This window comes from Bidens hawaiensis, unplaced genomic scaffold (genome assembly GCF_021521415.1).
Source record: "Bidens hawaiensis isolate Kalapana, Puna unplaced genomic scaffold, B.hawaiensis_p1.1 tig00008535_1, whole genome shotgun sequence".
NCBI classification, from domain to species: domain Eukaryota; kingdom Viridiplantae; phylum Streptophyta; class Magnoliopsida; order Asterales; family Asteraceae; genus Bidens; species Bidens hawaiensis.
The window spans coordinates 156,764-182,685 of record NW_027491610.1 but is presented as its reverse complement, the minus strand read 5'-3'; the positions used below and the strand labels follow the sequence as shown (position 1 = coordinate 182,685).

At 37.6% G+C, this 25,922-nt stretch overlaps 1 pseudogene; it reads right to left on the bottom strand.

The window, feature by feature from the left end:
• Positions 1–7,255: 7,255 nt before the first annotated feature.
• On the bottom strand, positions 7,256–8,866 carry LOC143529312 (cyclin-dependent kinase F-4-like; annotated as a pseudogene).
• Between the last annotated feature and the right edge of the window lie 17,056 nt (positions 8,867–25,922).

Here is a 25,922-nt window from a genome sequence, read left to right as displayed (position 1 = left end):
ATTAAACAGAAGACTCAAAGGGTTTAGCGCGAGAAGGCTCGAGCGCGTGAGCGCGAAGGCAGACAGAGCAAACCTTAGCGCGCTGCGGGAAGAACTATATTTCTTAGCGCGCTGCGGGGACAGTTCGCCTCGTATCGCAGCAACAGATGGTCTTCACGCAGGCTTCCTTGTAAGGAGTCTGGCGCGTGGAGCTGCGCAGACAACCTTAGGCGGGAAGAAACAAAGGACAGAGAAGGGGGGGGGGGGGTTCAAGGCTTAAGGGCGGAACGACGACAAGAGAGAGAAAGAGGCGGGACGGCAACAAGAGGGAAAAGAAGGCGGAGAGAAGAAGAGGGACGGGACGGCGGAAAGGAAGAGAGAGGAAGAGGCGGGAAGGAAAATATTATTAGTAATATATATATTTTAAATGTCAAGTTTTAAAAGAAAATAATTAAATTTTAAATTATAAAAAGAATCGGATCAGAAAACGGGTACCTGGGTCGGGTCGGATTCGGGCAGATGTCACAACATTCATGTCCATGTTGTCTAGTAGTAAGTAAATATCTTCATGTTTATAATTTCTTTTATTTAGTTATTATTCAGGTGAGGCAATTAAATAACTATTTTTTTAATCTGTCAGAAAGAGGTCAAACAGTTAAAAATTTTGAAGATGTCGACTACCCTGATCTTTTGCATCTACCATTACCTGATCAAACTTACAACATACCCAAACAACTATTTTTCAAAAAAAATTGCCCCCCCAATTTATGCAATTGACAGCCAACAGCAAACCAACCATCATCATGAACTAATTTTAGTTAACACAAATTGCATTGCTGGTGCGAGCTCTTCAAAGATCAATTCGTTGATGATGTGCCACAACCCAAGGAAAAAGATTGAACTATTATGCAATGGGTGTGTGAGACCAATCATGAATATGCCGTTTTACAAGTGCGGGGTCAATGGAGATGTGAGTTGCAACTTTGCCCTTCATGAGTGGTGTACTCGACTACCAACAAAAGTAGACAACCATCCGGGTCACCCACAACATACACTCATACTAATGTTAGATGTCCCAGGTATGTTTTGCAACATATTTTGTTGTGGGATTTGTCGCTTACTTTGCAATGGATATGCTTATGGTTGTGCCAAATGTCGCTACTACGTGGATGTCACTTGTGGGTTTATACCTGAAAAAATTACACATAAATCTCACCCATATCATCTTTTTTCATTGGTTAAGGACATTCCCGTTGAATATAAGTGTTTTATGTGTCGCCTACATGTCAATTCTAGTGTGTCACCTCTCTTGGGTTTCAGTTGCCGCAGTTGTGATGTATATATACATCCACGTTGTGCTTTATTGTTGCCCGAGACAATTACACACTCTTATGACAAGCATCCCATGAACTTGAGTTACCTCCCAATTGAAAACCACAAGAGTTTCTACATTTGTGAAATTTGTGAGTACAGTTTAAATCCCCATTCTAGTTTCTATCTTTGTAACGAATGTGCTCAATCGGTGCATTCTTCTTGTGCTCTGTTAATACTTCGTTGTGAAACTGAAACCCATTCCTCAAATCCAAGTTACAGCATCTATAGGTTTTTAAATGTCAAGTTTGGGAGCATTCATAAGATTCATGGTCACCCACATCCTATCTTATTTATTCAAGGGATTACAAGTGATGGTAAATGTAGTATGTGTTCTAAGAATCTGCGGTGCAAGATGATATTTAAGTGTTGTAAGTGTAAGTTTGCTATTGATTACATATGTTGTCGGAACTTGGTAAGGAACTCATAAAGTTTGTGGTCACATGCTTAAAAAACAAGAGGTCGTTGTCTACGTGTTACATTTCACTTAACTACTTATTCCTATGTACTTCCTTCTTTTGTGTGTAACAAATAATTGAATTCGACACATTGTATTCTAGTTGTTATCCAAAGTAATTCAAAGACATGTGGCTTGTTTTATTTTTATGGTTATGAATGTGTGAAGATCACTAAGTAGTAATTATAAATATTTTGATTTGGTCAGGTGTAAACTAAAGAGTAGTGAATACAACAAAACAGATGGAAACATGTAACAAACTGCGCCGCTATCCTTTTTATGAATTGTAAAACTTAATTTTTTAAAAACTACATTGGTTAATTTTATGTTTACAAAAGTTATATTGCGGGGTATGTGAAATTGTACAGTTAGTCTCTTAAAAGTTAACTAATGAGAGTGATGGATCCAATAAATAGTCATACAAAAAGTTGCTACTTTGAATCATAGTCAGCTGTTATATATAAAGGTGATTGATGTTAGGAAGTATATACAAAGTGTGATCTTGTTATTTTCGTGAGTTATAATTGTGGTTGTGTTCTTCAATAATATAAGGAAACGCCATTATCTTTCACTTAAAAATTTTTAATGATGACCTTGCTGATGTTCATAAACTTCAGAAATGAAGTTCCATTTTAATGATTTCAAGTTTCTAACTTTAAATTACTTATTGTATTTTTTAAGATTATATAGCATAATAATATATTTGGTTTCATTGTGAGTTAAAGGGTATGGGTCTGTTTTTTGGGTAATTTGGCGGGCATCATCCGATATTTTACCCGTCCAAAACCTGCATCATTTTTTGTAACCAATCCCATAACTATTACTTATCCCGAATGTTTTGGGTTTCTGTTTTTCTTGTTAGATTTGGGTTTCTCTATCATCCCTATTTGGATTAGCATTTTGAAAACGTTTAGTATATAACGAGTCAAATAAAAAGAGTAGCTTATAAGGAAACGGGTGAAAGTGCTTCGAGTCAACCTAACCAGCCGAACCTGCATTGTTAAAAAAGTATGCAATATTAAGAGTGTTGCCTTGTTGTAATCATACCAGACACTAAGCAACCCAACCCGAGCCGCTTTGAGACGTTAACAAACCCACTTTTTTGGATATGTTTTTGCAGCTTGGAGACGGATTACTATATGAAAATGTGGATGGTGTAAATGTTTTCCCTCATTCTATGGCCCATCTAAAATCTTTGTTCCTCTCACCCTTGACATGGTTGTGAAAGCTGAAAAAATTACTTCATCAAATGGCCAATTTGATTGTAGCCTGTCAGGGATGGCTCGTGGGACAACGAAAAAAAGTTAGGGCTTTAGGCCCACACTCAGTTCATCATCATCGTACTCAGTATATCCCGCCAATAGCAAAGCTATGGTAGGCCCACACTCAGTTAAGGCCTCCAAATTCAAAAAAAAACATTACACGTATATAGATATATTATAATGAGCATAGTAAACTCAAATTAATGTATTGGCGTGGTGGTATGCTTGGTTGTTACTACACTATAGGTTATGAGTTCAAAACTGTTATAATCGATTTTTTTCTTAACAATTGTTATAAAAAGGCCTCAAAATCTTGTTTCGATTTTGGCATCCACATACGTTGAGCTGGTCATGTAGCCTGTTGAAGTAGTTAATATGTAAGCCCATGCTTCTTTCTCTATATACTATTGGTTCTGTATAAGTTGATGTTTAATTCGGGATGCCTTTGTGTATTGTGTTCGATTGTGTTATCGAGTTTGTAATTGTAGAAACTTGGCATCGTGTTAAGTGTTTGATTTTAAATTGAAACCAATGAGTATTTTGTGTTTCTAGTTGATCAGTAATCAGTTGATCTTTGACTTGTGGTGATGGCGACGTGAATAGTGATGTAGGCGGTGTTTGACGACGGTCAAGTGGTGGATGGAGGTGGTGTTGGGTAGCTGGAGCTATTGGTTGGATGATGAGTACATAGTTTTGAATGCTACACATATGCTTAATTATTACTTAATTAGTAGTCAGTAGACACAGTTACTCCCTCCGTCCCATTAAAAGTGTTCACATTTCCTTTTTTATTTGTTTCATTATAATTGTCCACTTTTAAATTTTATTAGCCAATTTCCAAGTTTACTCTTAAAAACACACAACAAATATAGATATAGATACAAATACAAATGTAGATATAGACATAGATATATGTTTGCTTGAAACATGTTTGTAAACAATTTATTTTTATATTTGTTCGCCTTGTGTAATAGAGCAAACATTAATTCACTCATTTTTTGTAAAATTTTATTTATAGTTTCCTTCTCGTATAAATAGAAGTTAAACTAGTTAAAAGTGTAAGCTTAGAATCTCAACATGTGATTTTCAGTAAACTAATGAGCATAGCTGATAGTCAACAACGAGGTGTATGAATAGAAGACGATTTTAGAATAGAAAACGAGACTAAAAATAAGAATACATGTTTTACTATTTAGGAGTTAGTTAACAACGTATAGGTCCAAAAAGTCCATAATCAAGTTACCAACTATATTTTGGACCATCGTATAATAAAAAAATTAAACCGGCTCAATTTGCTTTCACCCCCATGATTACTAAACCGTCCAACTCGATCAAAAACTGAGTTTTTATGCTCGGAAATGAAACCGGGCGATGAAATAAAAACCCTAGAAGATGACGTAATTAATTGGAATCGAAAAACTGCTATAACACATGTGTTTATGATGTGCGTTAGTGATGGGTTCCAAACTCGAGACTTTGAAAGCTACCACTGATAGGATATGTTGTGTGAAATCGGTAAATAAAAGTAGCAAGCAAAGTCCATCTGGTCATGTGTACATTCGATCCCCTGTAGATCCCCAAACCTGATCCTACATTCCTATACTCTACGATCTTCTATCTTGAATCATCTGCTCAGAAGGGTGAAACTCTATAATATCTTGTATAACTCACTCATCCCAAGTGAGTCTGGGTCTCTCTATTCTTCATTCTTACACAAGGGTTTCCATTGCTCGTAATGTTGTCACTTGTATACTCTTCACGTGCCCAAACAATTTTAATCTTCTACCCCTAATCTTGTTAAGAGTCACTAGCTACCCTTATCCTTTCCTTATAGCCTCATTTTCTTATCGTCTAATTTTGAACAATTCAACTCTAAATGTACGAAATCCATTTGATAAAAAGTAATATGTGAGGGTGGAATGGTGTTTACAACCACATAGTATAAAGAATTATTAAAATGGGATTAATGACATTCCATTCAAGTTTTAAAAATACTTGTTATTATTTTACCTTTTTTTTTTTAACTTTAATCCTCGTGAACCGGTAAATTAATCAAAAGTTTTATCAAGTAGATAAAACAACTTAAACTTACATAAGGCTGAGGGGTGTGGGGGGCGCGAGAGGGGGCGCGAGTGGGGGCGCCAGCCAATAATATTGTGACGTGTGGCAGAGAGAGAAACTTGATAAGATGGGTGTTGGGTGTGGTGCTCGCGCCCCGGGACATGGTGTTGAGGGGCGCGAGCGGTTTTTTTTTTTATTTTTTTATAAATGTATTAAAAAAACGTATTATTAAAAAAACTCATAAATTATTTAATAAAACACACATTAATTAAAAAAACACATTAATATCTAAAAAAAAAATTAAAGTACTAAAAAAAACATTATTCTTATTCTTCGGCTTGGTCTTCTTCGATCAACCTCTTCCGGATACGTTCCTTTTGTTTTTCCATCAGCATTTGGTCGACCGAATTTAGGTTACTGAAGTCTCTTGTAAGGAAGTCCAAATCTCTCATTCTTTTTTTTTCCTTTTTGTCATTAGAGACCACCTCCATGGTTTTGTTGAATTTATTGAGGGATTCAACAAGATCGTTGATGTTTACGGCTTCCCCCTCAGCCGGTTTTTTGCCCCTGGCGTCCCTTCCCAATGGCCGCCTCCTCGGCGGTGAAGACGTTTCCTCCCCCGCAACGTTTAGGTCGAATCTAACCCGGCAATCCGACCCGGCGGAAGTGCTATACGCTCCAGACGAACTAGTTTTAGTCCGTTTCGGCCCTACTTCCGCATCAAGGTCCGGCGCCACCAGCTCAACCCACTTAGAACACCTTCTCAACCTCTCCCACACCTTTACACCGTCCCACGTCTTCACCGTCCCATACCTCCGCAGGCACTCCTGCTTCCACTCTTCGACAGTGAAATTATAAACCGCCAAATCGTCACTGCCACTTGGTCTCATACGACCGGCGTTCCTGTTGAACAGATTAGTAAACAAGCCGACAAATTTTCTGATTTCGGTCCACCGACCCGAAATCATATCGGCGTTCCGCTCTGTACTCCCAACGAGCGAATAGAACGTCTCCCTAACCTTTGTCCAAAAGACCTTGCTCTTTTGGTAGTCCGCTGCAAAATGCATAAATAAATTTGTAAGTCATTTAACTTTTTTATTTAAATTTTTTTATTAAAAATCATTTTTAAAAACGTTAAAACAATTACCGCAACGCCGATCCTCAGAAATGACTATCCAAGCCCGACACAGGGCTTCCTTCTCATCCGATGACCACGGAGTGGTTTTCCGTTTCGTCCTTCCAGTCGAACCCGAACCCGACCCGTCCGTTGCAACTTGTTTTTTCCGGTGGACGCGTCTTCTTTGTCCCGCAGCTTCACCTTCTGGTTCTTGTGTCTCCGGAACTACAAAGTTAGGAGACGGTTGTATGTTGGATGGTTGAAAGCCGGTTGATTGTTGCGACCCCGAATAAAACATCGCTTGGTCCGGTGCCGACCATAAATCGTCGTAACTGTAATCTGAATCTAGGTTTGGGTACCAATTTCCAGCCATGTTTTTAAAAAAAGGTTTGGAAGATGGGGTGATTTTGGGTTTTGGGTGTGGTATGTGATATTGGTATGTGATATTGGTGTTGGTTTGGGTTTGATATAGGTTTAATAGAGAGAAAAGATTGTATGTTATATTGTTGTTGGTTTGTTTTTGATTTATGTTATATAGAGAAAAAATTTTTTTTTTTTTTAATAAAAAACGAGCCCAACGGCTCTATTCACGCAACCCAAGAACCCTTCACGCTCTTCCCAGCCGCTAGCCCATCCGCGCCTGCCTCTTTTTCCGCGCTCGCGCCCCTCTCGCGCCCCTCTCGCGCCTCGGTGGTGTGGTGCTCGCGCCCCGGGGCGCGAGCGGAAGGGCTTTCGCGCCCCTTCTCGCGCTCCGCACCCCTCAGCCTAAAGGGAATATATCCTTTATATTAACTTGTTTTATTACACAATCAAAATGTATTTTATATTCATGCTTGTGAATCTAAATTGACCAAGTAAAAGAAACATACATTCAAGAAAATATATCATAACTCAGTTAATTTGTGATCCAAAACCAACCAAAATACAAGAAAATTTAAGAACAATAAAACCCTGGACAAAGTTGATGGTCACTTTTCTATAGTTAAGTTCTATCATCCCATAGTTCTTCTACTTCATAAACTCAAAGGGATTCAATGCTTGAAGGATGGCAATCTTATCTTCATATGTATGATCAACTCTTGGCATCCCACTCTTCGCACAACTTCTCAAACTTCTTGTCTCTTTCAACAACTCTCTTTGCTTAGCACGGTTAAACACTTCGAGGCGTGGCACATGAAAGAAAGGATGCTGAAGCGCTTGCATGGCCGTCGGCCTATCACTTGGACACCAAGAAAGAAGTGAAGTGATCAGATTAACCGCATCAGGGCTTGCACTCGACAACAACTCAGAAAACCGCACACCAGGGAAGTCTTGAAACTTGTAACATATGTTTCTAGCGAGATCCAGTCCCGACGCCCATGTAGTATCTGTCGGAGTGCCCAACACACTACAGATTTTAACCAATACATCTCCTTCTTAATAAAACACCGGTTCGTTGATGTATAACTCCGCCATAATGGCACCAACCGCCCACATATCAACAGAAGAGTCGTAAACAGGCGCACGCAGACAAACCTCAGGGGCACGATAGCAAACTGTTGTGCCGTGTTGAGTGTATGGCTGTTGGCTATTCGTCTCACGGACCGAACCAAGCAGTGGAGAAGCTTGGACTAAGATACCGAGGGGGCGGACTCAAAATGTATAAAAAATTTCACAAACGAAGGCGGCGGGCTCAAATTTTCGGTCAACGGCTAAATTTACACTACGCATAAAAAATTTCGCCCGAAAACGACTAAAATTTACACGACGTATAAAAATTTCGACCGAAAACGGCTAAATTTACACTACGTATAAAAAATTTCGCCCGAAAACGGCTAAAATTTACACCACGTATTAAAATTTTCGACCGAAAACGGCTAAATTTTACACTGCATATAAAAAATTTCGACCGAAAACGGCTAAATTTTACACTACGTATAAAAAATCTCGGCCGAAAACGACTAAATTAAATTTACACTACGTATAAAAACTTTCGGACGAAAACGAGTAAATTTATACTGCTGCGTAAAAAAACAGGGGCGGCCGGGCCACCCCGGGCCCTTGAGAACCTTCGCCACTGGAACCAAGATCACCAATCTTTACAGCATTATTTTTCGAAACAAGAATATTCCCGGGTTTCTGGTCACGGTGAAAGTAACCATTGTGGTGCATGTACGCAAGACCTTGAAGGATTTGGAAGCACACGTTTCTGATCTCGGGTTCAGAAAACGGCTCTGTTCGAATTTCGTAGATATGTTCTTTTTGAGTATTATTTCTTTTAGCTTTACGAAATTCGGATGATTGTTCATCTTGATGTGTGATCTCACCTCTCTGCTCAGCTTCATGCACTCTTCAATCGTGTTGTACCTTTCTTCTTTGAGTTCTTTGATCGCAACCACTTCACCGGTCTGCTTGTTCATCGCTTTCCAGACGACACCGAACCCTCCGCTTCCGATTTTCATGAGTATTTGATATTTCTCCATTGATGGGAATAGAGACCAGAACGATCGAAGAATATGTAACGTGATCTTTGAATATCGACAGTAGTGTGGTGGTGAATATATATATATATACGAATAATAATATGATATCAAGTTAGGGTTTGTTGTTTATTTATTTCTAACACTAGTTCGAATATCGGATATTTAGCGGATTTTTAGTTAATGACTTTTAGTTAATATTATGTTACCAAATTTAAAATTACTTGTAATTTTCAATGCAAGGAAAGTATATTTTTAAAAATTCTGATTTTGGAAAAGATTATTGTTTAATTTATAAACATTAATTATAGTTATTTTCTGTTTGTTTGTTTGTTTGTTAGAAACATTGTTGTTTTAGGATTTTGTGCAACTTTTATATTGAATTTGTTAATTTTGTAAGGCAAGCTTTAGTGGACGACGAATTCAGGCGACAACAGGCGAGGAAGCCCCCCCCCCCCACCAACCCCCCGGGGGCATTTTAGTGGCGATACTGAGGGGCGGGGTTATTGTCGCCGTGTATGTTTAGAAAATAACAATAAAATATTAAACATGACCACGGTCAAATTTAAAAAGCAAAACAAAAACAAAATTAATTTAAACAATATATATATACATATACATCTTCCTCTCCAAACTCATATCCTTTTCATGCACTACACATAATCAAATTCTTAAAAAATACAACAAAAATGAATCCTAGAAACAACCCAAACCAACCGAACCACCAATTCCCTCATTTCGGTCAATTCCATGGTTCGCAAAACCAACCGAACGTAAACAAGCAATGGAACCCGAACACCCGAAACCAACCGAACCAAAACTATCAGTTTGCTTTTGCCGGCCCGAACCTAAACATGTATGCCAATTACCTCATGCCCCAAAACCTCATGCCGGCGGTCGAGTCTACCCAACCAGAGCCGGAGCTGGAGCCGGAGACTCAAACGACACGGGCCTCCGGTTCAAGCCAAAAGCCAGCCCGTAAACACACAAAAAAAAAACAACCGGGTGAGCCGATGGCGCAACGTGATCCATACAAGCAATGGACCGAGGAGGAGGAGGATGAGGAAGTAGCCCTCGAAAGGGCTTGGATCGTCGTTTCGGAAGATCCAGACGTTGGTAAGTTTTTTAATATTAACTATTTATATAACTTTATTTAGTGTTTATTAAAAGTGTATACTAATTGTGACATAATTTTAATTTTAGCTAACTTTCAAGTCGTCGGGTTATTTTGGAGGAAAGTATTTGAAGCTTGGCTCTTGCTAACGGGTAAACCCGAAGACTAACGGGGTAAAGAAGCGGTTCAAGCCCACCGGAAGGGCCTTAATTCCGATTGCCAAAAATTTTCCGGGTCATACAACCGCTTGCGGGGGGGCGGTTGGTGTAGTGAGCAAAACGACACCGACATCCAATCCCGAGCGTTAAGCGACCTTCGATCTCAATGGCACATCGAAGGGCGGCTCGGGAAAGCATTCAAGCATCTAAAATGTTGGGAAAAACTAAGGCTATGCGCGAAATGGAATGGGGCACCCATCGTTCCGGTCGCTCGACAAGCTGGCTCATCACCCTGGCCTTCAAAAAAGTCGAGGACATCGTCCTGAACTAATCCGAGCACACCAAACACACCCTCTGATGCTCGTAACTTTAACCTCGTTGACGAAAACGACGTGATTAATTTAGACGACGACGACCAACTACATGAGTTGGCTCGACCCAGCGGGAGAGCAAGAAACAATAATACAAATAAAGGGGAGGGTTCATCGTCACGATTCAATACGGCAGCCAGTGAAAAAGTCGAACATCTAAATGAGGTGCTCGGTCGTTTCGAAACACATGCCATGAAAATGGGAAACGACATGAAAGCATCCAACAAATATCATGGTATATATGCCCAGACGCTTCAACTACGACAAATGAAAGAAGACTACGAATCCCTCAAAACGGACGGGTTACACGAAAAGGCCGCATTATTGCAACAACGACGAGTTGAAAAAATGTACAAATATTATGAACATTAGTTTTTTTTTTGTTATGTATTTTTTAATGTTTCTTTTTTTAATTTTAATGTATTTTTATTTAATTATTTAATTTAATGGGTTTCTATTTGTTTAGTTTAGTTATTAAAAGAAAATAATAAAAAAATAATGATGTGGCACTAAAGAGGCTACAATACCATTACACCTCAAACACAAATTCCTACCATCTGCTAACTGGGCGTCACGTGTCACAATTCGCTCAATTAAAAACCCCTCCACTACACGTAAGTGATTTTTAATCTTTACTTAGGTAACATCACAGCAATATAGTGCTTTGTTTCTTAACGATTTTATTGACATGTGTATTTTTAGGTTAGTTTTGTCATGTTGTCAATAAATAGGAGCTTTTCTTTACTATAAAGATACGATCGAAACTTGTTCGGGTATTGGGAATACGTGTTTCTATACATCTTTTAGACTTTCATCATCCTTCCCGGTTCCCACTCCACCCTTTCAGAAATAACTTGTTCTTTGTTACTTTAAGATTCCGGGGTAGCCATGCCAATCAGGGAGGTTTTCTTCGGGCTTGTACAACATGTGAAGGTGAAGATGAAGGTGAAGAGTCATCAAGAATCATCAGTTTATCGGGGCTCACCACGAGACGGCCATCACGGCGCGTGATGGGGGGACCGACGGCGGTGTTCAAGGGAGTATGACGGCGTGATGGGGTGGCCAGATCCATGGTCTGCTATTTACCATTGGAGGAAGCCTGCTGGAGGAGAGAGACATGAAAGGGTTTGGAAATACATAACGGTTTTGAGGAGTCTGGCATGGCCCAGTTGAACTCCCATCTTCCGAATCAAATAAATATCTTTCAAATTTCCTACTTTATTCATAAAACTGTTGGATTCAATCAAAGAACCGAACTGAAATTGATATTGTAACTTGTAAGAAAGGAGGTACTATGTATGGGTAATAAAATAGAAGAGAGAAGCAGATAAGTGGATGTGATAAGGAAGGAATGGTTGTGATTTATTGGTATGTATTATTTTCTTTTTCATGTTTATTAAAATCTGAATAATCAATAGAATAGAGCAATAAATGATCACCTTTTATGATAATTAGAGTGATGAAATTTAACAAAGTAATTGAATTTATGCGTTTTTTGTTATTTAATTTTCTTTTTTATACATGTTATTTAATTAAATTAATATATGCTAATATGTATTAAGGGGGCGAGAAGTGATATTATAGCAAGAAGTGCGAGAAGTCGATCTCAACCATTGATTATCTCCTAGTTGTTCGAAGCATTAATTCCCCTAATTACTCCTAAATTATTCTTCATGTTAAATCTTATAGAAAGTTACAAATTTTAGAAAATATAAATTGACTTTTACATAAAAAAATCCTCTAGAATAATTTTAATGAAATATAATCAAGAGAAATTTTTTTACATTCCTGATTTCATAAGATTTATTTGATTTTTCTTTTACGTACCTACATATGAAAATAAATGTATATGTAGGTAAATTGTAATTAATTGATCACATACACAAGTGACACAATAATCTACATATTTCTCATGTTTAATTATACATATTGTTAGTTATTTTTATTTTTGTCAAAATGTAACTCGTATTACAAAAACAACTTATTTTTATCTACACAAATTTTGTTTCTTTTGTTTTCATCAATACATAACTAATTGTCACTTACACATAACTCATATTCACATACACATAACTCGTATTCATCTACACAGATTGCTAATTCATTTTATTTTCACATACATATAAATAATATTCATCTACACATAACTCGTATTGCCTACACATAAAAGATAAATTATAAAATAATGAAAATAAAAAATAAAAAACATGATGTGTTCATACGTTGCGAATATTTTACAAGTTTAGGTTAATACCATTAATTTTATGTGATATCATGAACAAGTTTTGTTTGTGTGGGTTAATTTTCTAATCTGCGTGAGTAAATACAAATGGGTAGGCTATAACATGAAGTAATTAAATTGGTATATATAGGTTAATATTGTGATTTGTGTAGGTTACCATGAACTAGTTATGTGCTTGTATATTAATATTGTGATATGTGTAGGTGATAATATGAACTAGTTTTTTTATGTGTATGTTAATATTATGATTTGTGTAGGTATTTGTTTATATGATGGTTAATGTAATTTTTTAATGAGGGAATTACAAATTTTGTCCTTTAAAAGAAGCCAAAAACCGGTTCGTGTCCTTTTCTAAGTTTCCTTGCAGGCGGTGTACTTTAAACTTTTTTTTCTACACGTTATGTCCTTTACGCTAACTAGGTTAGAAAAACTCAGTTAAATGCCCTCACGTGAGACGCATGTGAGGGCAATTTTGTCTTTTCACCACCTGCAACTCCTTCTTCCTTCTCTTCCTCTTCCTCCCTCGACGCTTAACCCCCTCAGGCTCCATTTCCCCCAACCGATTCAGATCCAAATTCAATCAAAACCTAATCCAATCAACAATGACATCACTTATACATTTTCACAGATCCCAAACATAAATCAATGGTTCATAAACAACAAGAAACACTCAAAATCCAACCTTTAACAAAAATCAAAAACACCCAGATTGCAAACGACCCAGAAACAATAAAGATCCAAGCTTTAACAAAAATCAAGAACACCCGTAAAGATCCAAGCTTTAACAAACAAAAATCAATAACACCCAGATGAAATTGACCCACAAAGATTAAATCGAATGGTAACCTAAAACGATGCATAAATCGATCGATGCAGAAATTGAATCGTACCTTGTGAAGAACAGTTAGCCGCCGGTAATAGATCGATTAGGGTTTCATTTCCGCCAGCGATGTGTGTGTATGTGTGTACATGAGATGAGAGATAGGGGGGAAGAAGAAAATCAAGAACACCCGTAAAGATCTACGGCGGTTGTATGGCGGTGGTGATGATGGAATGGGAGGTACAGGCGGAGTGAGAGGTTGAGATGCCTATGGTGGCCGTCCGTGATGGTGGGATGCAATAGGCGCGGCAGTCCTGTTGGTGGCGGGTCGGCGGTGAGATGTATCGGGTACGGTGGTGCTGTTGATTTTGGGGGGTTTGGAATTATGGGGGATGGATTGGAAAGGGTGAAAGAGACAGATGGTTTTTAACTGAAATGAAGAAGAAAGAGGAAGAAGGAGTTGCAGGTGGTGAAAAGACAAAATTGCCCTCACATGCGTCTCACGTGAGGGCATTTAACTGAGTTTTTCTAACCCAGTTAGCGTAAAGGACATAACGTGTAGAAAAAAAAAGTTTAAAGTACACCGCCTGCAAGGAAACTTAGAAAAGGACACGAACCGGTTTTTGGCTTTTTTTAAAGGACAAAATTTGTAATTCTGTCTTTTTTAATAGTATGAGTATGGTGGTTTTGTTTTATCTATTTTTTTGAAGATTAAATCAAATCAAAAAATAAAAATAAATGTATAGTCATTTGTAACTTAACATTAATTAGTATTAATTACCAAAGAAAACTCATTAACTTTTTACTAATATACTTCTACAATTAACTAATCCTAAATTAAATAGAAAAAATTTGATTGGTTAGAATCTCTTCTCGCACTTTTCACCATAAGAACACTTTTAAATGAACCAAATCCTATGTATTAAATAGTTACATATGATATAAATATTTATAGATTAAATAAAGAGAAGTAGGTGATGAGATGGATTGTGAAGTAGCGATTTGAAACAAGAATGTGTATTAAATCATTGGAGAAGAAAAAAATATTTTTATAGGTTGGTTTAAAATATGATGTGACATGGTGAGTTGGCAGTTTGAAACAAAAACTTGTGAGTTGCATTGGAGATGCCCTAATAAGATATGTTGTGTAGAACACTATAAATAGACACCAACAAGCGAAGTCCTTGAACATGCCTCATTCTCTGAACTTTGATTTTCTTAACAATTTCATTTGACATATTACTACCTTATAACATTTTTTGAATTTTAAGTTTTATTTTGTTTGTTTCTATGATTTTTTATTTTTTTTATATCTCATTTTAGCAAAACCTTTAATATATTACGAAGCAGTTTTAACACTTAAATAATTGGTTAGAAAGAAAGATAGATTTGAAACCAGTTCTATTAGTAGTTAATAGTAGCTTTAATTTGCAAAACATTTTTTTCAGAAGTTGTAAGTAACGTAATGTAGTTTGTATGATTAGCATCTAGTATCTTATTTTCTCTTACTATAAATAATACAAGGAGTCCTACAAAGCACAGTCTTTTCAAATCCCCCCCCCCCCCTACACACACACCACCAATTCTATTTGATATAGAAATATATAACTATGGAACACAAGCATCCTTTGAAGCTAATTGATTTGCAGGTGAATGATGAAGATGCAGAAGAATCCGAAGAGGAAGGGGAGGAGGATTTAGTTACATAAGATGAGTTTTTATGTGCATGTAAGCGGTGCAACCAAGAAATCAATGTGTACTAATGTACTATAGATACTGCTATAAATGTGTTGACGATTCATGTGATTACTCTCTTCATAAATTTTGTGTCAAGCTCCCAAAAATGTTTAAACACGAATCACATTCGTCTTATCCTCACACACCTTCCATAAGGTTGGTCATGATTTTCTTGTAAAATCGAACACAAGCGTTATGAATTTAATTATAAGTATCCTCGTTATGTTTTTTTCTACATTGATACAAGTTGTGTCATGAAACCAGAAAAAAAAAGAGGATCCATCACCCTAGCCGCCCACACACACTAGTGTCTCTCATCTCCGTTGTGTCATGAAACCAGACAAAAAGAGGATCCATCACCCTAGCCACCCACACCTAGTGTCTCGCATCTCCAATCCTACTTTATCTTATTGTAAATAGGTGGAAAGAAACATGAAGGTATATTCTTCGTATGTACCACATGTCCCAACTTTGCCATACACGATGATTGTGGTTTCCTGCCAAAACGTTTGTCAATTCAACATACTACAAATGACATTTTCCACCATACACATCCACTCATGCTTTCTTATTCCTTCCCAAAAGAAGAACAAAATGCAAAATAGTCCCCTACACATAGAGTATGCGGTGGTGAGTTTTACTAGTTGAGTGAGAATCTTTGGGTTTATGAATGTGAGAAGTGTATTTACCATAATGTTAAGAAAAGAACCATTCATGTCCATGTCGTCTAGTAGTAAGTAGATATATTCATGTTTGTAATTTCTTTCATTTAGTTATTATTCAGGTGAGGCAATTAAAAAACTTGTTTTTTTCAATCTTTAGAAAAAGCTCAAACAGTTAAAAGATTTTAAAAATGCTTGACTACCTTGATCTTTTACATCTATCATATCTTGATTAAACTTACAACATACCTAAACAATTATTTTTTAAAACAATTGCCCCCCAATTTATGCAATTGACCGTCAACAACACTCCAACCATCATCATGAACTAATTTTAGCTAACACAAATTTCATTAATGGTGCGAGCTCTTCAAAGATCAATTCGTTGATGATGTGCCACAACTCAAGGAAAAGATAGAACTATTATGTAATGGGTGTGTGAGACCAATCATGGAGATGTCGTTTTACAAGTGCAGGGTCAACGGAGATGTGAGTTGCAACTTTGCCCTTCATTAGTGGTGTACTCGACTACCAACAAAAGTAGACAACGACTCGGGTCACCCACAACATACCCTCATTCTAATGTTAGATGTCTCAGGTATGTTTTGCAACCTATTTTGTTGTGGGATTTGTCACTTACTTTGCAATGGATATGCTTATGGTTGTGCCTACGTGGATGTCATTTTGTGGGTTTATACCTGAAATAAAGCACGCATATCATTTTTTTTCACTGGTTAAGGACCCTTTGAATATAAGTGTTTTATGCGTCGCCTACATGTCAATTCTAGTGTGTCACCTCTCTTGGGTTTCAGTTGTTGCAGTTGTGATGTATATATAAATCCGCGCGATGCTTTATTGTTGCCCGAGATAATTACACACTCTTACGACAAGTGAAAGAGTCAAAAAGGTTGTTTATTCACATCAACAATACATCGTTATATGCACAAAAGACACCAAATTAATAAGAGTAATTTGCTCCTTTACTAAAATACAAAAACTAACTAAATTAACTAGTCAACAACATTTGAATTTTAAACTTTATCTTTTAGCGCCTATTACCCCCCTTCAAGCGAATAGGTAGCGGTCCGACACGAAGTTTGGTGAGAAAACGTTCAAAGAGCGGACGCGGTAAACTTTTGGTGAATATGTCGGCTACTTGAAGCGTGGTAGGTACAAATTTGGTATGTAAACGACCGGATGAGACCAATTCTCTAATAAAATGATAGTCAATGTCGATGTGCTTAGCACGTTTATGTGACACCGGATTTTGACTAAGAAATAAAGCACTCTTATTGTCACACAAGAGTTGGTCGATCAGGTGGTAAAGCATGCAACTCACGAAGTAAGTGAGTTAACCAAATGATTTCAGCTGCGGTGTTAGCCATGGCTCGATACTCCGATTCACAACTCGAGCGAGCAACTGTTGGTTGTTTCTTGGCACTCCAAGAGACTAAGTTTCCCCATAGATAAATTGAGTACCCATAAGTGGATCGTCTCGTCTCAATGAAACGTGCCCAATCAGCATCTGAGTAACCAACTAACGTTGTTTTTATCGGCCGATCAAACGTCAAGCCATATTAGAGAGTTCCTTTTACATAGCGGAGAATTCTTTTGACAACTTGGAAGTGTGCGGTTGTAGGGTTTTGAAGAAACTGACTGGCTTGGTTTACAGCATACGAGAGTTCTGGTCAAGTAATCGTGAGGTATTGAAGGGCACCAACTAGTGAGCGATAAAAAGTGGGATCATGAAACGGCGTACCCGACAAGATGAATGTGTTAGCTGTGGCAAGAGGTGTGGAAACAGGTTTAGCATCAAGAAGAACCGCTCGCGAAATAATGTCATATGCATACTTAGCTTGACTTAGAAACAACCCAGATGAGTTGGAAATTACTTCTAGGCCAAGAAAATAATTCAAGGTACCCAAGTCCTTGATTTTAAATTCTTTGTGTAGTCTGGCCGTGAAGTTAGTGATGATTGTTGGGTTGTTACCGGTAATTATTATATCATCTACATAGACAAGTAGGTAGATTAATGCGGTGCCGGTTTTATAAACAAAAAGAGACGAATCAGCGTGGCTGCATTGAAACCCGAGAGAAATGAGAAAGGCACTTAGTCGTTGAAACCAAGCTCGTGGAGCTTGTTTGAGACCATATAAGGCCCGCTTGAGACGGCACACATGATTCGGAAATTTGGAGTTCACAAAACCCGGAGGTTGTTCCATATAGACGGTTTCGGTTATATGCCCGTTTAGGAAGGCGTTATTGACATCAAGTTGGCGAAGGGGCCAATTATAGATTGTAGCAAGACTAAGAACTACACGAATTGTGGATGCCTTCACAACCGGACTGAAAGTGTGTGAAAAATCAAGACCAGGAACCTGTGTAAAACCTTGAGCAACTAAATGAGCTTTGTAACGATCAAGAGAACCATCGGCTTTTTACTTAATTCAATATATCCACTTTGACCCAACAACATTTGAGTTTATTGGACGTTTAACAAGCTCCCATGTGTCATTTGTATGGAGGGTTGTTAATTCATCCTTCATGGCGGAGACCCATTTTGTGTATTTGAATGCGGTTTTAACACCTTTGGGTATATGAGCTGTGAGAAGAGCATGGTGTAAAGAGTTTTGGGATAAGTATGCTAAATCAGCAAAGTGTTTGGTTTTGTAGATGCCAGACTTTGATCGAGTATGCATATTATCAGTGGTAGTAGGTTGGGATTGGGTAAGACAAGGTTGGGATTGAGAAATATTTGGATGAGATTGTGATATGGGTGGTGGGACCATTTGAGTTTGGCTCGTATTAGCAGTTGGTTCAATTGTAGTGGTGTTATGTGGTGGGTTGGAAGTTGACTGTGTTGGGCTTGATGAAATAGTTGGGCCATGAGGGTTGTTTAATATGGGAGAAGATGGTGTGTGGGCTGTTAATGTTGGTGGCTCAGGAGAGATTTGTGAAATTGGGTGTTGGGTAGGATCTGTGCAAAGGGTGCAAGGGGAAATGTGATTGTGAGTGCATGGAATATTATTTATGGGAGGAGTTGGAGGCGTCTTTGCAAAATCAGGAGGAGGAATGGCATCCTCAAAGTTTGAAAAAAGGAGTTGGTTTCATCTACAGTAGACACAACTCCCGAAAAAGGAAAACTGTCTTCATCGAATTTTGCGTGCCGTGTCATGTATATTCGAGATGTAGATGGATCGAGGCATCGATAGCCTTTGTATTTGGGGCTATAACCAATGAAAATACATGGAGCACTTCGAGGGAAAAGTTTAATTTTTGTGTAGTCACGTAAATAGGGGAAAACACGACATCCAAAAACACGGAAGGTAGAGTAGGAAGGAGGGTGATGAAAAAGAATTTCGAATGGTGATTTGTTGTTGAGTAGAGGTGTGGGAAGCCGGTTTATGATAAAGGTGGCCGAGGTGAAAGCATCAAGCCATAAGTTTGCCGATGCTTGTGCGTTAAATAACATAGTGAGACCCGTTTCGGTTATGTGTCGGTGTTTACGTTCGGCCCGTCCATTTTGTTAAGGTGTGTAAGGGCATGATAGCCTATGAAGAATACCTCGTTGTTGAAATAGACTTTGAACCCGATTATTGGTAAATTCGGTACCACCATCACTTTGAAATATTTTGACATTACATGTGAATTGGTTTTGAACAAAGGTTAAAAATGTGACAAGTATATTATAAAAGTCGGACTTGAGCTTTAATGGGTAAAACCAAGTGAAGCGGGAAAAATCATCCACAAATATGACATAATATAAGTATCCATCCTAAGTTGGGATTGGCGCGGGACCCCAAAGATCACAATGAATTAAATCTAACACATGTTCAGATCGTTTATTATTTTCAATAAAAGGTAAACGACGTGCCTTAGAAAGTTCACACGAGGAACATAAACCCGGTTTGGGTAATAAAGACGTAACAAAAACTTGTCCAAGTTTATTCAAAATAGAAATAACATCAAACGAGACATGGCCTAAACGACGATGCCATTTATCAAAAGAAGCACGAACATGAGGAGCAGCAAGAGCAGCTACAAGAGACTTGTGACCATGAGAGAGAACATAAAAACCATTTTCACAAGTGCCTTTAGCGAGGACCTCCGCTGTTTTTCGATCCTGAATGTGAAAAAATGTATTAGAAAATAGAACATCAACCGGTGAATCATTTGTTAATCTACTGATTGATAGTAGATTTTTAGTAAGATTAGGCACCACAAGCACATTATTTAAAGGGATATTATTAATTGTAGTGCTACCGATTTGGGTAACCGGTAACGATTGACCATTACCAAAAGTGACATAATTATTACCGTGTTGATGTGAGCTTCATCAAGACCATCGGTAGAGCGGAGCATATGGGCGGTGGCACCGGAATCAGCGGTCCAATCCGGATTAACATTACATTGAGCATGGAAGGCTTGAACGAGATTTGCATCTAGGGGTGTGGCTCGTTGAGCATACGAGGCAAGATCTGGGCAAGAGCTTGCCTAATGACCATCTTTTCTACATAATTGGCAGTGAGGTGGTCGCCTAGTGGCAGTGGATCGGCCACGTCCGGATGAGGAGCCACGAAACTGACCAGATGACGAGCCACGAGAGGATTCGGGTTGTTGAGAGAATCGTTTGGACTGGGCTGCGAAAGCAGCCGGGGGTGGAGATTGAGTATTTAGAGTTTGTAGGAAAAGTTCATGATTTTCGGCTTGGTCTAGAAGATCACGAAAGGGAGGAGCGGGACGAACCATCCGTTGAGCGGTAGAGAACATTTCAAACGAAGAACCAAGGCCACAAAGAAAAGAATGACGCTTGTCCTCGTCAGAAACGAAGTGTCCGATGGCAGCGAGTTGATCAGTTATGGACTTGAACTTTCTGCCAAATTCGGAAACAGAGGAAGTACCCTTTTGTAATTGACGAAGCGAGTCTAGGAGGGCATGCATACGTTCAATAGAGTTGTGACTGTAGGCGCGTTCAAGAGCACGCCATACCTGATGAGCAGTGGTGTGTCCGATGACTTCTGACATTGCTTCTTCAGTGAAAGTGGATTGAAGGAGTAAAATAACCCGTTGATCCTCCTCCTTCCATGTAATGAATGTAGGGTTTGGATTTGATTTACCATCAGCGATGATGTTTTCAGACGGAGCAGATTTCGAACCATCAATATGGTGAACAAGATTCAGGTAAGAGAGGACCGGGTACACTTGATTTTTCCATGGAAGAAAGTTATTAGAGGAAAGCTTAATTGTTATTAGGTGGAGAAGAGTATGTAGAGGTGTGGTTATGGAGTCAGTGGAGGAATTTGTTGGTCCGGCCATTTGACAGGGAAGGAAAAAAAATTCTGCAACAGTGAAAGAGAAAGGGCTAGGGTTTGAGGAGTTTGGCTGATACCATGAAAGAGTCAAAAAGGTTGTTTATTCACATCAACAATACATCGTTATATACACAAAAGATACCAAATTAATATGAGTAATTTGTTCCTTTACTAAAATACAAAAACTAACTAAATTAACTAGTCAACAACATTTGAATTTTAAACTTTATCTTTTAGCGTCTATTAACAAGCATCCCATGAACTTGAGTTACCTTCCAGTTGAAAACTACAAGAGGTACTACATTTGTGAAATTTGTGAGTACAGTTTAAATTTCCATTTTAGTTTCTATCATTGTAATGAATGTGCTCAATTGGTTCATTTTTTTGTGCTCCTTTAATACTTCGTTATGAAACTGAAACCCATTCCTCAAATTCAAGTTACAACATCTATAAGTTTTTAAATGTCAAGTTTGAGAGCATTCACAAGATTCATGGTCACCCACATCCTCTATTATTTGTTCAAAGGGATTAAGAGTGATGACAAATGTAGTATGGGTTCTAAGAATCTGCAGTGCAAGATGATATTTTAAGTGTCGTAAGTGTAAGTTTACGATTGATAACATATGTTGTCGGAACATGGTAAAAGTTTGTGGCCACCGCCCAGGGCCGGCTCTGAGAAAGCAAAAAAAAAAAAAAAAAAAATTGGGCCGAAAGCGGAAATTTTTTTGGGCCTTAAATAAAAGAAGTATTTTGTTGGGTTTAAACAATTTAAATTTTATATGGGTTTACTTTGTTATAATTTGAGTTGTGTAAAAACTTTTGTATATAAAAAAGATTAAACATGTGTCAAATGAGACTTGAATCCATAACCATTTGGTTAGAAGTAATACCCTTTGCCACTAGACCCAACTATTGGTTGTGTAATTAAATTTAAACATTAAATATACATAATATATTTCATAAAAATACAATATATTTAATAAAACTAAAAATTCCGAGCCTAGCGACCACCTTTCCTCACCCCAAGGCCGGGCCTGCAACCGCCACATGCTTAAAAACAAGAGGTCGTGGTATATGTGTTCAATTTCACTTAACTACTTATTCGTATACTAGACGGGTGCCCGCGCGATGCAGCGGGTGTTTTAACTTGTTAATCACGTAACAAATATAAGTGTTTATGGTTCGATTAAAACTTGAAATCGTTTAAACCGGTCATTGGCTTGACTTCTTTTTTCTTCTATTTTTTTACTTTCGGTTTGTTGGTCGGTTTCAAAATTTCAAAACGTAGTGAACGGTTAGTTCGCGGTTTATACTGGCAACCGGCCATATGAAACCAGACCAGACTGTAAATGTTAATGCATTTTAATGTTTTTTACTATTAACTATTAGATATGTTTTGTAATATATATTAGATATAGTTAAAATTTAATTGAACATAATCTTTTTATTACATATAACTTGGCTATACAACTTCAAATTAACCTAATTGAAATATGATTCATTTTGTGATCTTTGTTGTTATTATTTCACATCCTAGATCTTCCATTAATATTTATCATATATGTGGTTAAAATTATCATTTTTTATTTTTGATCCTCTCAATTATCATATTATGTTGGTGTTTAGTTAAAATTGATGATACATTTAAATTAATAATTATTTTAAACTAAATTTATTATTAAAGTTTAAACTGTGAAACCTAACTGAAACCAGGCCGTTAGTAACGATTCGGTTTCAACTTTCAATGGCTGAGTTTGGTTTTGGACGACAAAAAATCAGTATTAACGGTCGAAAGTTTAACTTTAAAACCATGAAAATCGACACTGAACACCCATACGTAACATGTTAATTTATTTAAAATGAAAAAATTATAACAATATCATATCCAAATTAAAGAGAATAAAATGCTCGTTTTTATGGTGTAATTTTTTTATAAAAATATTAACGTTTGAAAAGACTATAGTCGTTTAAAAATCATGGGTGAGAAGTTAGTTTACAACTTAAATTAAAAACATCATATGGTTAAATACGAGGGACAAACTTGTAAGTTGAATGAATTGTGTTTAAAAGACAAGTTTACCCTTACTAACACATATACCTCATGCTTTAAGGGTTGTAATTACTTAAAAAATGGATGTCTTAATTTACCCTTGTTTGGTGTATTATATATAGTATAGATATAGATATGTACTTACTTCTTTTGTATGTAAAAAATAATTGAATTTGACACATCTAATAAGTATTCTATTTGTTACCCAAAGTGATTCAAAGATATATTGCTTCTTTTACTATTATGATTATGAATTTGTGAAGATCACTAAATTGAAATTAGTAATTATAAATAATAATTTTTTTCTTTCTTCCTTGTGAAGATCACTTCCATATAAGGCTGAGGGGTGTGGGGCTTCAACGGGGGCGCTAGAGCCCCTCCGCTCGCGCCCCCAGGCGCTAACACCACACCACCGGGGCGCTAACGGGGGCGCTAACACGAAAATCCATGCAGGCGTGAGCCTGTTAGCGGGAGAAGAGAGAGAGAGGAGCTTGTTGAATTTTAGAAAAAGAGCCGTTGGGCTCTTACTAAATTAAAAAAAAAAAATTTCCTATATAATACCCCATTTCACCCATTTTTATACCACAACTTCAAACCTTCACCCAAAATCAATTCATCTTCTCAACTTTTTTTTAAAAAAATGGCTGGAAATTGGTACCCAAACCTTGATTCAGATCATATTGACGACGATTTATGGTCGTCACCGCACCAACCGATGTTTTATTCGGAGCCGCAAGAATCATCCGGCTTTCAACCATCCAACACACAACCGTCTCCTAACTTTGTTGTTCCGGAGACACAAGAATCACACGGTGAAGCTACGGGACCAAAAAGACGCGTCCACCGGAAAAAACAACTTACAACGGACGGGTCGGGACCGGCTTCGACTCCGAGGACGAAACGGAAAGCCACTCCGTGGTCATCGGATGAGAAGGAAGCCTTGTGTCGGGCTTGGATAGTCATTTCTGAGGATCGGCGTTGCGGTAATTGTTTTAACGTTTTTAAAAATGATTTTTAATAAAAAAGTTAAATATAAAAGTTAAATGGAAATCTAATTTATTTATTCATTTTGCAGCCGACTACCAAAAGAGCAAGATTTTTTGGACAAAGGTTAGGGAGACGTTCTACATGCTCGTTGGGAGTACAGAGCGGAACGCCGATATGATTTCGGGTCGGTGGTTCGAAATCAGAAAATTTGTCGGCTTGTTTACTAATCTTTTCAACAGGAACATCGGTCGTATGAGACCAAGTGGCAGTGATGATTTGGCGGTTTACAATTTCACGGTCGAAGAGTGGAAGCAGGAGTGTTTGCGGAGGTATGGGATGGTGAAGACGTGGGACGATTTATTGTTGTGGGAGAGGTTGAAAAGGTGTTCCAAGTGGGTTGAGCTGGTGGCGCTGGACTTTGATGCGGAAGTAAGGGCGAAACAGACTAAAACTAGTTCGTCTGGAGCGTATAGCACTTCAACCGGGTCGGATTGCCGCGTTGGATTCGACCTAAACATTGCGGAGGAGGAAACGTCTTCACCGCCGAGGAGGCGGCCATTGGGAAGGGACGCCAAGGGGAAAAAACCGGCTGAGGGGGAAGCCGTAAACATCGCCAATCTTGTTGAATCCCTCAATAAATTCAACAAAACCATGGAGGTGGTCTCTAATGACAAAAAGGAAAAAAGTCGAATGAGAGATTTGGACTTTCTTACTAGAGACTTCAGTAACCTAAATCCGGTCGATCAAATGCTAATGGAAAAGCAAAAGGAACGTATCCGAAAGAGGTTGATCGAAGAAGACCAAGCCGAAGAATAAGAATAATGTTTTTTTTATTACTTTAATTTTTATTTTATTTTTAGATATTAATGTGTTTTTTTTATTAATGTGTGTTTTTTTTAATAATTTATGAGTTTTTTAATAATACGTTGTTTGAATATATTTATAAAAAAATAAAAAAAAAAATTCGCTGGAGCCCCTGCTGAAGCCCCTCCACACCAGGGCCAGGGGCTCCAGCGGGGGCTCCAACACCCCCCTTATCCAGTTTCTCTCTCTGCCACACGTCATAATATTATTGGTTGGAGCCCCCATTAAAGCCCTCACACCCCTCAGCCTAATGTTATAAAGATACAATGAGAGAGAAGGATATAAAGTGGTGTACTCATCACAAATTGATATTAAACGTTGTTACTATAAAGAATTCTGACATATTATCTAAACCTAAGTTTTTACTAATTTTATTTGTAAATAATATATATTATATTTTAAATTATATGGTGGTTCATTGACAAAATCAAAATATTAAAACACTTGAGTTTTGAAGGGGTGTCTTATGTTCAAGTTCTACAATCAATAATGATTAATGATTAAAAAAATTTGCAGTCTTAAAAAGAAGTTGTTAATTAAATTGTATTTAATTTTTACTTAATGAATATATTGCGCATTCAATTTTAAGCCTATGAATGACTAATGACAGGTAAGCCTATAATTAGTTTAGGTCATTCAAATTTAAGTGATACATTAAAGTTAGGGAGCTGCTGTCCATATATCCATCAAGGCTTTAGAATGAGTGTATGTAAAAGAGAAATTATATGTAAAAAGAGTGTATGAATAGCAAAAAAGGTGTTTGAATAGACTGGCTAAAGTTATTCAAATTTAAGTGATGCATTAAACGACAAATGATCTCCTAAGCTCTTATGTTAATTGGACCCGGTTTAGAGCAACAACAGTAGATGTTTAGTATTTCATGATTTTTATTGACGTTG